General features: G+C 38.1%; 1 protein-coding gene across 6 annotated transcripts in view; it reads right to left on the bottom strand.

The window, feature by feature from the left end:
• The window catches only part of BMPR1B (bone morphogenetic protein receptor type 1B), a 519,978-nt gene that overhangs the window by 365,889 nt on the left and 139,023 nt on the right, over positions 1–15,066 (bottom strand). Inside the window, exon 1 of one of the 6 annotated variants that reach the window (XM_056803307.1) lies at positions 7,734–7,858. The exons of 3 other annotated variants lie outside the window; for them this stretch is intronic. The gene's annotated coding sequence lies outside the window, so the exon portion shown is untranslated. Of the gene's footprint in view, positions 1–7,733; positions 7,859–15,066 lie in introns of those variants that run through there. 2 more of the 6 variants (XM_056803300.1, XM_016422966.2) reach the window with 2 other exon arrangements.

The raw sequence follows: 15,066 nt of genomic DNA, 5'->3' as shown, positions 1-15,066 counted from the left end.
CATTATTACAAGGAAGAAAAAAATAAAAACCACCTTATATTATGAAATATGAAATAAAATTATAGTAGAATGATTATGTCTTGTCACAGGATTATTTCTATCAGAACCTCAGAAAAATAACGAGGATAAAATAATAAAGACAAAAAAATCATGGAATGTAACTCCTGTCTGCTCCAAGAATTGCTCCAAGAATGCTTTTAGTAGTACGCTATATGGGACTATACCATTTTTTTCTTTCCCTTGGTCAGCCCACACACAACATACTTGAGAGTCCACTTTACACAAATTCACTAGTCAAATATTTAAAAAGCACTAAGAGGAAGCTTCATTAGGAAGGGTCTAAATGGTCCATTACTATGGACAGAGAGGAACTGTCCTAGTTCTGACTATAAAAACTAGAGCAGTAGGACTAGAGCCAAAAGAGAAGTTTGCTTTACATATTTTCCTCCTTTCACTGGCAGTTCTTATTTTTCATCTTTTTTATCTTTTAGTCTCATTTAGGATGAGTGTAGACACTTCTCTGAGGAGAAGGAGTGATTGAACTGCATCTCTTTTAATTAATATAATTTTTTTCAGTTTGACTAAATTAGAAATTTTTAACATTAAATCTTAAGCTATAGTATTTTTATTCCTGATTCTGCTTCCCCACTCAGAAAAACATGACTATTTCTACATCAACGTGCTCAAGGATCTCTTCCAAAAGACAAACTATGACGACATATACAGAACCAAAACTATGGTTATTTTCTAACAAAGGTTCCATGTGGTAATATCTTCCAGAATAATAAAGTCCTGCAAAAGTTGGCAAGCAGTATTTAAAGACAAGAGTTTCGGGAATATTTAAATGATTCTTTATTATATGAGAACTTTAGATGTGAAATTACCTGTTCCTTTTTTTATTAATTTTTATTTTTAATTTCAAGCATTGTTCCTTGGTCACAAAAATCATTTTCTTTTCCTCCCTCCCCTTCCCCCACCCCTCCCATAGCTGACACAGAGTTTGAACCTGTTCCCTTTATAGAGGTAGAAACTAAGGTTCAAGGGGGTCCTTGTCCAAAGACATAAAGGAAACCAGTGAGAAGAATCAAGTCTTAAAACCTAGAAAGCTGGACTAGTTTGTCTATATTTTGGGAAAAGGAGAAGAGGTGTGAATGATTTTATGCTTTTTGTTTTGGAGCAGGGAGAATGCTTACCATTTAGCTGTGTCTTAAAAAACGAGAAGAAAAACCAACGGGATAGGGAAACTGAGGAATAATTTTGGTATCTGGATAGTCTTCATACAAGTAGTGAATAACCCTTAAGGGAAAGGAGATCCACATTGAAACCTAGGAACAGATTACAATTAGAGTAAGGGTCCTATCATCCCTCCTGCAAATAGCAATAGTGCTGTAATTTAGCACAAGACCCAAAACAAAGACTGCTGAATTTTGAGGCAAAGGATCAGAATTCAAATGATACATCATTTGTGGTCAGTGAGTCACTTAGCTTCTCTAGAAATCAAGGCCCCATGTGTAAAGCTGAGTTAGCCAAGGTGACCTCTAGCATTCTTTCCAGCTCTCTATCTATGAGCCACATAAAGCTGAGGTCATAACCCAAAGTTCCACTGGAAGAAGGGCATGTTTCTCTTCAAATGTAGCAGAGACCCAACTTATGAGTGATGTCACGTACATAGAGAAGCCAATGAAATACTGACAAAGGGGGATAGGTCTAAAGAAGAAGACATCTTTGTTCTGACACCACATTGCCAGAGCCATGGGAAAACAGAGCTCTAGAAACACTAAATGGCCCAAGGAGAGCACCAGATGAAGTGAAAAGACACACCATTGCTAAACCATCAGCAGATGGGACAGACAAGAACCTCAGAAGAAATCTATAACAACATGGATGAAGTAAAACCCTTTATGCCAAGGTCAACATGATGCATAGTGGAAAAGCAGCTTTAACACTAATTCTGCTACATTGCCTAAGTGACCTTAGAAAAGTCTCCTATTTTCCTCAATGTGACCATCTATAAAATGAGGGATTTAGAGTAAATGATTTTCCATTACTCTTTTGTTGGGGAAAATGGAGCAATGTTAACTAGCAGATAATGCAATTCAATGTTTTCTGAACTAGTTGTATGACCAAATTCAAAGAGTTCAAAGTAAGTGTAGCAGAAGGTCTCCACCAAAGTACCCTAGAGTTTTATATTTGACACTGTGCTAGTTAATATTTTTGATCAGTGTCTTCAATAATGTATAGGTTGCATCCTCACCCAATTTGTCAGTAACATCACACAGGGCTAGGACATATAAGTAAAAAGATTGGATGAAAGAGTCAAGATCCAGAAAGAACTTGACAGGCTAGAGGACTGAGCTGAATCTATCAAAATAAATTCAATAAGCATATAAATGTAAAGTCTTACCCTTGGATACAAAAATACCAATTGCACAAATACAAAGCAAAAGGGGCAGAGTAAGAAAGCAGTTTAATAAAAAAAAAAAAGAGATGGGGATTTTATAGCAGTAAGCTTCCAGGTATAAGAATATGCTAGTTCTATTCTTTCCCACCCTCAGACCTCTTCTCAAATATGCTATTTTATTCTGGGCACCACAGTTTAAGAAAAACATTGATAAGCTGACAGTCTAGTACAGTGATGGCAACCTTTTAGAGACGGCGTGCCAAACCCTGCTCCCACCCCACTACCCAGACTGAGTGCTGTGCCTGCCCCACCCCAGACCATATGCCATGTACCTCCCACCACATGCTAGGTATGCTCAGCCCCATCCCTTACCCCACTCAGAGGAAGGAGGAAGAGCTCCCATGGGGCTACTGGACAGAGGGGCAGATGAAGTGAGGAATGTCCTCAGGGAGTGTAGAGATGGGGAGAGGAGCGGCCTGAGCTCTGAGCTCTGAGCTCTCTGCTCCCCTCCAGCTCTGCTGCCTGTGAGCCACTCACCTCACCCACCCCACCCCCCAATGGATTCCCATTGGACTGCTGGGTAGAGTGGTGGAGGATGTGAAAAAATTTCATCAGGCACATGGAGAGGCAGACAGGAGCAGCTCCACCCAAATCCCTCTGCCTTTATAGTAACAAACTCTGGGAGTAGGGAGGAATGTTAGTGAGTGCCCAAAGAGAAAACTCTGAATGCCATCTTTGGAACCCATGCAATAGGTTCTCCATCACTCATCTAGAAGATGGCAACTAGAATAATAAGAGACTTTCGATCTGTCTCATGTAAGGATCAGTTGAAGGAAATGTGGATGAGAAGTGAGAAGAAAAGACTTGGGAGGGAATATTATAGCTGACAAAGTACCTGAAAAATTATACTGGGAAGGAGGGAGGAGATTAAAATGAATAGCCAAGAGCAACGGGCAGAAGTGGCAAGGAAGTCAATTTAGGATTTAATGTCAAGAAATATTTCCTAACAATTAGAGCTGCTAAAAGTAAAATAACTCCCTTTAAAGGGTGGTGGCTCATCCACAAGAAGAAACTAGATGATATACAGATAACTACAGAAACTATATATATATATACATATATATATATATAAACTAGATGATATATAGATATATACACATATACTTGTTGGATACATTATAAGTGAGAGACTTTTCAAGTATAGACTGAATCAGATGGCTAGTGAAATTCTGAGATTCTATGTTTTTTCCTCTATTAATCCTATTATTTCATATAATGTTTGTTTCTTTTCTTTTTATGTAAAACTTTACTTCAATTTCCAAAGACAGTGTTAGCCTTAGGGGGTATCCATAATAGGAATTTCCCTCAGATTTTTCAATAGGATCCTGTTAAAAACAAGTGGCAAAAAATATCATCAAACAGGGAATTTTTGCCTTTTGTTTTTAACCAAAGTAAAATTTTCATTTCACATTCTGAAAATTCACAAAAATGACAAAAGATGAGAAGAGTCAATGTTGGAAGAGTCAACAATGTTGAAGGATTTGTTGGAAGACAGACACACTAGTACATAATTAGTGAAGCTATATGACCACACCTTTTGACCTAGAAATTCTGCCCTTAGGCATATGCCTTAAGGAAGCCAATGATAAGCATTTTGCTATATACACAAAAATATTTATAGCAACACTTTTTGTGATAACAAAAAATTGGGGAACAGATATAACAACTGTAGTACATCAATGTAATGGAACATTGCTGTGTAATAATAAGACAAATAGGATAAATACAAAGCATGGAAAGGTCTACATGAAGTATTCTAACATGAAATAAAAAGAGGCAATAAAATAACATACACAATAACTTTGGCAATGTGAAAGAACCATACAAAAAAATCAAATGTGAATGTTGTAACATGTGAAAGAATAAGCACGGCTCCAAAGAATAGATATGAAGTATACCCCCCCATGTCCCTTTGCAGAGGTGAGAGGTCCAAGACATTACATATATTTTCAAACTATTTTCTCTTATTTTTCCTTAATTTGTCTGAAAAAATATTATTTGTTAGATGGCATGGTTAGGGATACTGGTGGAAATTATACTTGAGTATAAAAGGATTCAATAAAAGCTTTTTAAAATTACTTCATATCAGCAAATCCAAATCTCTAAAAAAAAAAAAGTTACTAGAAACCAGGATTCAGAAGAATGTCATAGAAAGTATGGTCCCTGAGATTTTTCAGGAAATCACTGAGGCCAAAATTATTTCCATAAAAACACTAAGAAGTTTTCATTTCTACTGCAACAAACATCAATAGATATAACCCACATAAGACAAAATTCTCTGTGGTCCTCAATAATTTTTAAGCATATAAAGGAGTCCTTAGACTAAATGTTTGAGAGAAACCTTTAGAGAGTCAGCTCCTCATTGGAATGTGAGATCCTCCAAAGGTAGAGACTGGTTCTCTTCTTTACATATATCCCCCCCAATCTGTGCCTAATCCATTCGCTCATAGAATGAAGACAACTAGTTTAAGAAATCTATTTTCCAATTATGTGACTGACTGTAGGCAAGTTTCTTAACTTCTCAAAGTCTGTTTTGAGATGAGATGAAGAGATAATCTAAGAGATATCTACTCCGAATTTCTCTGATTTTGTAAACATCTTTATAGAGAGTAAATGAAATAATTTCCTCCTTTGTCTTTTAAACTAGGATTTGATTCAATAATCATTAAGTGATTATTATACTATGTATAAGACTAATATTACACCCTTAGATTTCTATTATTAGAAAAGGGAACATATCTTTTCTAATGAAATCCAAAACATTCAAACATTTCATCTCATCTCACTGAGCATGATATACAAAGTAATAGAGCACTGACTGAATTTCAGGGGGGAAAGGTTTCATACCAACAGCTATGAGACAATGAATGTCTAATCATTCTTTAATTTTTCTTAATGTGCCAATATGTTCAAATTTTAGCAGCAAAGACACAGGCCACAGAAACATATAAAAATTGTTCTTTATATCAGGAGGTGTTCCCTAATTCAAATCATAGATGCTTAGGAAGGAAGAGATCCAGATGTTAGCTAGTCCGTTTTTAATATGGTATAGAGTATGGATGAGGAAAATGAAGCAACAAAAGCAAAACTTGCCCAAGATCACATGGGCAACTAATGATTAGTTAACAATTTATTTTTCATTTTTAAATATGCTTTCCTCCCCAGTTAGATTCTAAAGCTGTCAGTGGCTGTGACTCAATTCCCGAAGCATCTGAGACTTTGGAATAAATTCTGGGATACTATGGGCATCTAATGAAAGTTTTTTGAATATTTCTCCGAATTAGGAAAATCTAAAATTACCTTAGATAATCAAAGTGGCACCATGAGAGCAGGAAGGAAAAAAAAAGAGGTAAACGTATATGGATTTTTGTTTTGACAAATGCCTAATGAATTGTGGTACACTGAAGTAATGGAATAGTGGTACACTATAAAAAAATGAATATGAAGAATTCAGATGTGCGGGAACACATAGGAAATGAGGCCGAGGGAACGAATATGAATCAGGAAAACAATATAGGCAATGATTACAAACAATGTGAATGGACACTAAAGATAGACCGGGATTTTGCTGGTATAAGTAACCTCAGGGAGAGGAAATTTTTGGACTCAATGCAGGTCGGCACTTTGTTTACAATTTATAGACTTAAAAAGCTGCCTGATGCCCGGAGAGATTAGTGACTTGCCCAGCGTCACACTGCTAGTACAGGTTGAAGGTAGCACTTGAACCTATACCTTTCTGGCTTTATCCTCTTGCTTCTGAAAATGGGAGGAGCAACATCAAAATGAAACAAAATAGAACAACTTTAATTATAGTAACCAAATAAGGAAGGGAAAAAATGTTTCCCTTCCCTCTTCCCTCTCCAATGGGCATGGGAGAGCTAGATCCCACTATGGTACACTCCATATATACTGGTAGACTCACTTGATGTGTAGGGCTAGGCAGCTGGATTGCTTTCTTGGTTTTGTTGTTTTGTTTTGTTTTTAATTCTTACCTTCAGTCTTAGAATCAATACCAAGTATTGGTTCCAGGGCAGAAGAGTGGCAATGTCTAGCAAATGGGGGTTAAATAACTCTCCCAGGGTCAAATAGGTCCTGTGTGACACAAATTTAAACTAGGACTTCCTCATCTGGAGAACTGGCTCTCAATCCACTGAACTACCCAGCTACCCCCTCTTCCTAAGTTTTCTTAGAAGGCATGTCTTTCTGGGGAGAGGAGGAAAATTACATCTAGAATAAATGTGGCAAAAATTGATAAAAAGTAAATTAAAATGTAAATTAATAAATACATTATATAATAAATAATAACATAAATATAAAGTAGAATGAATTAAAATAAATAAAAATAATCTATGTAAAAATTAACTAAAGTTTTTAATTATTAAATATGCATTTAACACAAATACGTTAAGGTAAAACTAGTAAACAATATAAAAAATTAAAATGGGAATGTTCAATTTTAACTCTTTTAGATATTTGTAGTTTATTCCTTTTGTTAAAGAATGTGCTAAGATAAGTGTGGCAGTCCATTATATTCAGATGATCATATACCTAGCAGTGAGATTGAGTAGTGGCTGAGAAGTCACCGAGTTCAACCTCTTCCTTTTACATTTGAGTAAAGTGAGTCTGAGAAAACTTTTAAGTGACCTGTCCAAGATCATCAAGGCATGATGCAGTGATGCAGTTTGAATTCAAGTCCCCCGACTCCAAATCCATCTATCTTTCCATTTCATAATGCTGTCTTCCTAACCGAATGATTATGTTGATTATAAGGAAACACTGAGGGTCCATTACCAAAGTTAAACCTCCTAGCTGTATTTACAAATCACAATTATTTCCACCCACTCCTTCATTACATAGTGTTGAGAATACTGTGGCATAAACTCCCCAAATGTTCTAGAATTGGTATTGTTTCCATTGGAAAATCACTCGTCCCTGAATTTTAAATTATTCCTAAAATTGGACCCTCAGCGTTTCTATTAACAAATAACCCGGAGCCTTGCAGGGAGAGCGAGCGCTCATTAGCAAGAAGTGCAGACACGCAGACATTCCCTTACACAAACCCCCTTTCAGCAACACCAGGAAGAGGATACTTTCTGCATGTGTCACTTCTCAGGACCGAGTTTCTAGCACGCTTCTAGTTATATGCAATTAGCTCCACGCCAAGCCTTGGTACATTTCATAATAAATCCCTTGACCGCATTAGCTCCAGGCTTGGCAGCGCTGGAATGGCTCCATTCATTAAGGCAGCAAACATGCCACAGGACTGACTTACCACACGGCAAAGCTCGATCCCTCACTCCGACACAAGGCACATTTCAACAGCCACCCCTTCTCTCTTTCTCCCCCTTCTCTCTCTCCCAGCTTGGTGGCTAAAGGAAGGACACAACCCCACCTCCGGACGGTCACGTGATCGTGATTAACTAGTATAAGAAAAAACTCTAATCCGCTTCTATTTTCATTCCCCCCCCCCCCCCCATCACTTTAATTACTCATTCTCATTTACCGGAGGCAGAAAAGGAGGTGGGGGTGGGGAGGTAGAAGACTCAATGTTATAGAGTAGGTGGGATTCAGGGTCCGCATTTAAACAGCAACCATCTGTTACACGCAGGAAAAGTGAGGCTCCTTCTCAGGTTTCTGCAGTTTCGGAATCTCAACACTATTGGGACAATTAAGCTTCTCCAGGACAGCGACGTTCCCTACAAGAGAGCAGCAGCTGCAAGCAGCACCATTAGTGAAGATCCAGGTCTAGGTGCTTCCAAAGGACAATAAAAGCTCTCCTATTGTTTTCAGGATTGCAACAGCCTTAAAAAGGCTGAGTTAAGAAGTGTATCTGGAACAAAGGCAAAACGCCTTTGGTTAAGATTCAAGAAAGCTTTGGGGCCAGGGGGATTTTTTTTTTAACTCTCACCTGCTATCTTAGAATCAATATTGTTTATTGGTTCCAAGGCAGAAGAATTAGTAAAGGCTAGCAATGGAGGTTAAGTGACTTGCCCAGGGTCACACAGCTAGGAAGTATATGAGGCTAGATTTTAACCTAGGACCTCCTGTCTCTTAGATCTTTCCCTTCATCCACTAAGCCACCCAGCTGCCCCCTAGATGTACTTTCAAAACAAGGTTTTTCTTTCATTCTTAGTGGCTCCCTTTGTGATGAGTGGAATAATAGCTATATGCTTGAAAGATCTGTCAGGATGACAGCTCACATCTCTATTGTATTCACTAATGTATAAAGAATGCACTTGATAACCCCGTAGTAAAGTAGAAAATATAAATATTATGTCCCACCTACAGCTGAAGAAATTAGGTACTAAAGTCCAGGAAAACACAAAAAGGGGAATGTTAAACCAGGTCTTCTGATTCGAAGTTCTTTACTCTTTGCACTGGCTCTCTCAGCTCTAACTGGTCCCACACTTGTCCCAATGAAAGCTGCTTCTCCATTTTATTAAATGTACATAGCTTTTCAAATGTCTGTCTCTCCTAGTTGTTAATAGGTACTATACATTCCATTAGATTCTTACAAATTACATGTAATTCTAACATAGAACACTCACACTAAAGTACTGTGTACTTAAATAGTTCAAATGGAGCAAGACCAAAGCCAAACTTGGACTGTATAAATGTGGGTGTTGTTAGTGAGACTCGGAGATAAATAGGGGCAGGAATGAGGGCCAAGAATGAAGGGAGGTATAAGTTTACCTTCTTCCCTCTATATCAATGGCATTCATATAGCAATAAAAGTGAATTTAGGGACAGATGAGGTCTTCCCAGGCTTGACTCAGTACTCTAGGGGAGTTTCAGTGCTCTTTGGAAGACTAAAATATATTGGGAGTGGTGGTCATGGAATTCTAAGTAAGGCTAGAGTTTCAAGGAATTAAGGAACCCTAATTAAGAGGCATCATAATGAAATGGGAAAAGTTCAGTGTGAGGATCAGGTTGAGGGGCCTGGATTCAAATGCTAGCTTTGCCTCTTACTATCTGTGTGACCTTGTTGTGGGTTACTAAAGTTGAACCCCTAGAGTGGGGGAAGGATACAATTTGCAAGAATGCATGACTCCAACACTTAGCTTAAAAATAAAAGGAGAAATTTATTAATTTAGAAAGTAAGGTTGAATCTGGCCAGGAGGATAGTATAGGTGGAATAGCAAGATGAAAGGATGCTCCAAGAATCCATCAATTCTAGGGATTATATACTCTTTACAACAGTGAGGACGTGTGTCATGGTGAGGACATGATTCTAGAGTGGTAAACATTCAAGCTTTTGGTGGTGGGCTTTAGTCATCTGACCAGAGTCTGCCTGAAGACCCTCAGTTTAGGGGACAGATGGATGCCTGAGATACAATCCGATGGTATCCAGGTGTAGCCTGGAGGTGCATCTCCCTCCATGTCCATCTCAAATCTAAAGGACAGTCCAAGGATGATAATTGTCTCAGGGTCTTATAGAAAGTTATCAGATGTTATTAGGTTAGGAGTCACAAGGACTGAAAGGAGCAAAGGAATGTACCTGCTTACAGTTTGCCTGAGTTTGGGGGTACAATGCCCATGCCAACTTTGGGAAATCACTTAACCTCTAAGGCCTCAGTTCCCACAACTGTAAAATGAGGAGTTTGCTAGATTATCTTATCCTTTTGAATTGTAAATTTTATGTATTTTTTAAAAGAATCAATAAGTAATCTTTTTTAAGATAAAAAAAAAAAAGATGGGAGCAGCTAGATGGCTTGGTGTGTTGAGAGCCAGACCTAGAGACAGGAAGTCTTGGATTCAGATCTGACCTCAGACACTTCCTACATGTGTGACCCTGAGCAAGTCACTTAACCCCTATTGTCTGTACCTTTCCATTCTTCTGCATTGGGACCAATACAAAATATTGATTCTAGAATGGAAGTTAAGGGTTTAAAAACAAAAAGGTTGAAAAAGAACCTACTCCTGGATACTTTTAAGCACAAAGACACCTAAAATTTTATCATTTTTTTTCCCATTTGACCAAGGGAGACATAGTAGAGAAAGATATCAGCCTATTGAGTATGGTACTGTATAAGAGAAGACTGCAATGTAGTTGAAAGAACAAGGCTGTATAGTCAAAGAATTGGTTTCTAGTCACCTTGAACAAATCACAACTTCTCTGGGCTTCCGTTTCTTCATTTGTAGCATGAGGAGATTGGTTTAGTTTCCCATGTGTATATACCCAAGTGCCTAGGTGAGTGCTTTGTGTACTATAAATAACAAAGTTCCTGTCTTCATGGAGCTTAGAGTCTAGGAGTAAAATAAGGAAACAATTAAGCAATTAACTAATATTTAAACACCTATTAGGTTCTAGGCAGTGTCCTAAGCACTATGGATAAAAAAAGAGAAGGAAACCACAGACTCACAGTCTAATGGGGAAGACAGTTTATAAACAGCTATGAACCAACAATGTATCCAAGGCTCAATTAAGAGATATGTCAGAGGGAAGGGACTAACGACTAAGGAGGCCTAGGAAAAAGCTTCTTCCAGAATGTAGCACTTCAGCTAAGATTGAAGGAAGCCAAGGAAAACACCCATGTGCAGGGATTTGGAGTACAGTATTCAAGGAAGGGCAAGGAGTCCAGTTTTGATAGATCCCAAAGTACACAGAGGGAAGTAAGGTGTGAAAAGACTGGAAAGATATTTACAAAGATTCACTTCTTGTCCCACTTCCTCTTCTACCTCCCACATGCATCAAGACTCAGAGTTTTCAGGGCACAAATTTGTGACCAGAAGCAAAAAAATAATTCCTTACCTCCTCCTCCTCTAGAATCCCTAGGAGCTAGAAAATAAATAATACTACCAACAACATTTCAGAGGATTGACCTGTTCTATCTATGAAAGCAAATCTGGAAAGCAGCTGCATTTCAACAATTAGTGTGAAATTGCTAATACTGCATGAACAGATAGTTGGCATGAAACTCAATTCGACTAAAGAGCAAAACACAAACTTCCTAGAAACACCTGAAAGAATCTTAGCATCTGGGTTTCTGGCCCTTGGCTTTCGACTTTTTTCCCTTTAGTAGAGTTTGCTAGACTACCTGAAGTTAGTGTAAAAATTACATTTGCTAATAAATGGTAGGGGGTAAGCAGAAGAGACTGAGCATCTCTGCAGTGTTCAGAAACAAGTTTATATCACCTTACTAGTTTTTAATACAATGCTTGGCACAAAATGAGGGCTTAGTAAATGTTTTAGACTTTTGCTGAATCACAAATAAAAGATAATGGAAAGAGCATAGCTAAACAGACGTTCATCTGGGGAAAAAAGGAATGGTTTAGGGGACCACAAACTTAAAAGGAGGGAATAGTGTGATGGGGCAGCCATTTAAGCTAATGAAATCTCATGCTACATTAAGAAGAGAATAATGTTCAATCTAGAGGATGCTAAGTGGCACAGGCAACAAAGCACTGGGCATGAACCTGGTCCTGGTTCAAATTTAGCAACAGAAACTTGCTAGTTCTGGGATCCTAGGAAAGTCACTGAATCCGTTTGTCTCAGTTTCCTCAACTGCAAAAATGGGGGAAACAATAGCACTTATCTGCAAGGTTATTGTGAGGGTCAAAGGAGATAATGTTTATAAAGTACTTAGCACAATGCCTGAATCATACTGCATGCTATATATTTTCTTTCCCTCCCTCTAGAACTAAGAGAGTAATTAATATTAGTCCTGCTTTATGATAACCTGGTCTGAAGAGATGGTCTGCTCATTTCTGGGTTACATTTTTTGAAAAACCCTTATCTTCTATCTTAAAATCAATGCAAGTATTGGTTTCAAGATAAAAAAGCAGTGAGTATTCAGCAATTGAGTTAAATGACTTACCCAGGGTAACACAGCTGGGAAAGGTCTGAGTTGCTTTTCCTCCGTGTTTTCACTCCCACAGTTTGTCCTCTGCTTGTGGGTAGTGTTTTTTCTCCTAGATCCCTGCAGATTGTTCAGGGACATTGCATTGACACTAGTGGAGAAGTCCATTACATACATATACACAGTGTATCAGTCTCTGTGTACAATGTTCTCCTGGCACAAAGGGGATTCTTGATGGAGTGTGGCTTGGATTAGAGGGCCTCTGAGGTTCCCTCTATTTCTGCTCTCTCCTCTCCAAATTTTCATGATACTGATTAGTTCTATCTGTCTGATCCTAATAATTAGGATAATCATTCATGGATACTCCCTATAGCTCATCCTGGATCTTTTCCCCTTGTTCTATACTCTCTCCTCTCTCCGGTAATATCATTTCCCAATGGTCCATTTTTCCTTTCAAGACAGATGACAACCATATCAACCCACCTAACACCAGTCTCTAACCTAAGCTCCCTTCTCCAATGCCTGAATGCACTAACTGAATGAACCAGATATTTTTCAACCTTTGCTTGCCCCCAAGCAAAACTTATTTTCTTCTGCCCTGAACCCAACTCTCCTCCAAACTTCACTATTTCCATTGGGCATATTATTAGGTTCACTGAATCATTCGTCACTGTCATCCTTGACTTCCTTCTCCCTCAACCCCACTATCCAATGGCAAGTCTTACTGATTCCGTTTTTTTGTAGCATCTCATATTTCCCTTCTCTTCTTTCCATTCACATGCACACCATCCTAGCTCGGATCCTCAACACATCAACCTTAGACTATCGCAATAGTCTGCAAACAGGCCTTTCACTCTCACCTTTCACTAATCCATCATCCACACAACCATCAAAGAAATCTTCCTAAATCACAGCTCTGACCATGATATTTCTCTGAGCAAGAATCTTGTATAGTTAGAAATTCTTGAACCCCTAAAACTACATTACCCAAAACTCCTTTCTGTATTACCTAGAATACTTTTCCTATTTCCTGTGTCCTCACCTTTGCATGATTGTATTTAAGTTTGCTGTGATTCCTCCCACACGTTCTTCTCTTGTGACCAGGATGGATTTAGGTAGTTCTTTTTCTTTAGTTATAAATAAAATCTCATAAAATATAATACTTATTGAATATTAATTTTAAAACCCACAATCTTCAGTGGCCTCCTGTTGCTGATAGAATAAAATACCAATTCGTTAACTTCATATTAAAGCTTTTCTCTACTGGTCATTCATTCTGGTTTATTATATATCAGTGCCCTCTACAGACTACATATCAGTTCAACTGGCCTTTTTTGCTATTTCCCAAATTTGGTATTCTATCTCCTGCTTCTGTCTTTTTTAAAGATGTCTACAATGTAATTATTCCTCATGGGTTCTCTTAGAATCCTTAGCCTCAGGGACAGCTGGTTGGCTCAGTGAATTGAGAGCCAGAGGATCAGAGGACAGAGGTCCTAGATTCAAATGTGGCCTCAGACACATCCTAGCTGTGTGACCCTGGGCAAGTCACTTAACCCCCATTGCTTTGCCCTTACCACTCTTCTGCCTTGGAACCAATAAATAATATTGATTCTAAAGTGGAAGGTAAGGATTTTAAAAAATAATCCTGAGGCTCCATCAATTCCTAAAGGAACCTTTCTTCAACCTACTAGGTTTTTTTTTTTAAGGCTGTACATATGTTATCATATAATAGATATTTCTCTGTTTGTCACATTGAAAAATAAGACACATATTGCTTACTCTAGAGAAAAATCCATGGAGACAAATCAAGTGAAGTCTGGTATGTCTTAATCTGCATTAAGATTCTGGCTGCTCTTTCTAGGGCAGTGGATATCCTTTTTCCTCATGAGTCCCTTGGAGTTGTCCTGGATCCTTGCATTGCTAAGAGTGAAGTCAGTCATGGTTGATCATCATACATTATTGTTGTTACTTTGTGTACAACATTCTCCTGGTTCTGTTCACTTCGCTTTGCTTTGCCACATATAAGTCTCTCCAGGTTATTGTGGCATCATTTCTTATGGCAAAAGGTATTCCGTTCCATTCACATACCACAACTTGTTCAGCTATTCCCCAACTGATAGGTGTCCTCTCATTTCCAGTTGCCACCACAAAGAGAGCTGCTACAAGTATTTTAGAACAGATGAGCCTGCTAGTTGTTAATACTTTCTGCTTCCTCAAATTTTATTTTACATACTGCATATTATCATATTACCCTCAATAGAATATAGACTATTTGAAGAAAAGGATTGTTCTTCATTTTGTTTATTTGTTTGTTTGTTTTTATCTCTGGCATGAAATTGTGGCAAAGTAGATAGGGAGCTGGTCACAGACTCCAAAAGGTCTGGGTTCAAATTCTCCCTTTGACCCCTGCTGGCTTGACTGAGGGTAAATCACTTAACCTCTCCATGATCTAGACAACTTTCCCAAATTGAAAACTGACGTGCATTGATAGAAAGAGGTTCACTGCGTATCTCAGACCCTAGTGCTTATGGTATCCCAAATTCACAGAGAGCTTCAAAAAATGCATGTTGGATTGGATTGTAATAGACTGAGAATGACATATTCTCCACCCCACTGATAAAAATGAAAATAATGATTTTAAGGTGCTCAAAAAATGTCTTATATAACCACCTAAAACACCGTGCTATCTTGTCAATTAGATTTTCAACCTAAATGTATCACATAAAATAAGGCTTCATCCTTTCCTAAAAGTCAGTTACATATATGTGTGTATGTATGTATGTGTGCGTGTGGTGTGAAACCAGA

The sequence above is a fragment of the Monodelphis domestica genome, chromosome 6, assembly GCF_027887165.1.
Source record: "Monodelphis domestica isolate mMonDom1 chromosome 6, mMonDom1.pri, whole genome shotgun sequence".
NCBI classification, from domain to species: Eukaryota; Metazoa; Chordata; class Mammalia; order Didelphimorphia; family Didelphidae; genus Monodelphis; species Monodelphis domestica.
Note: the sequence above shows the minus strand (reverse complement) of the source record. Positions and strands in the feature narration are given on the sequence as shown.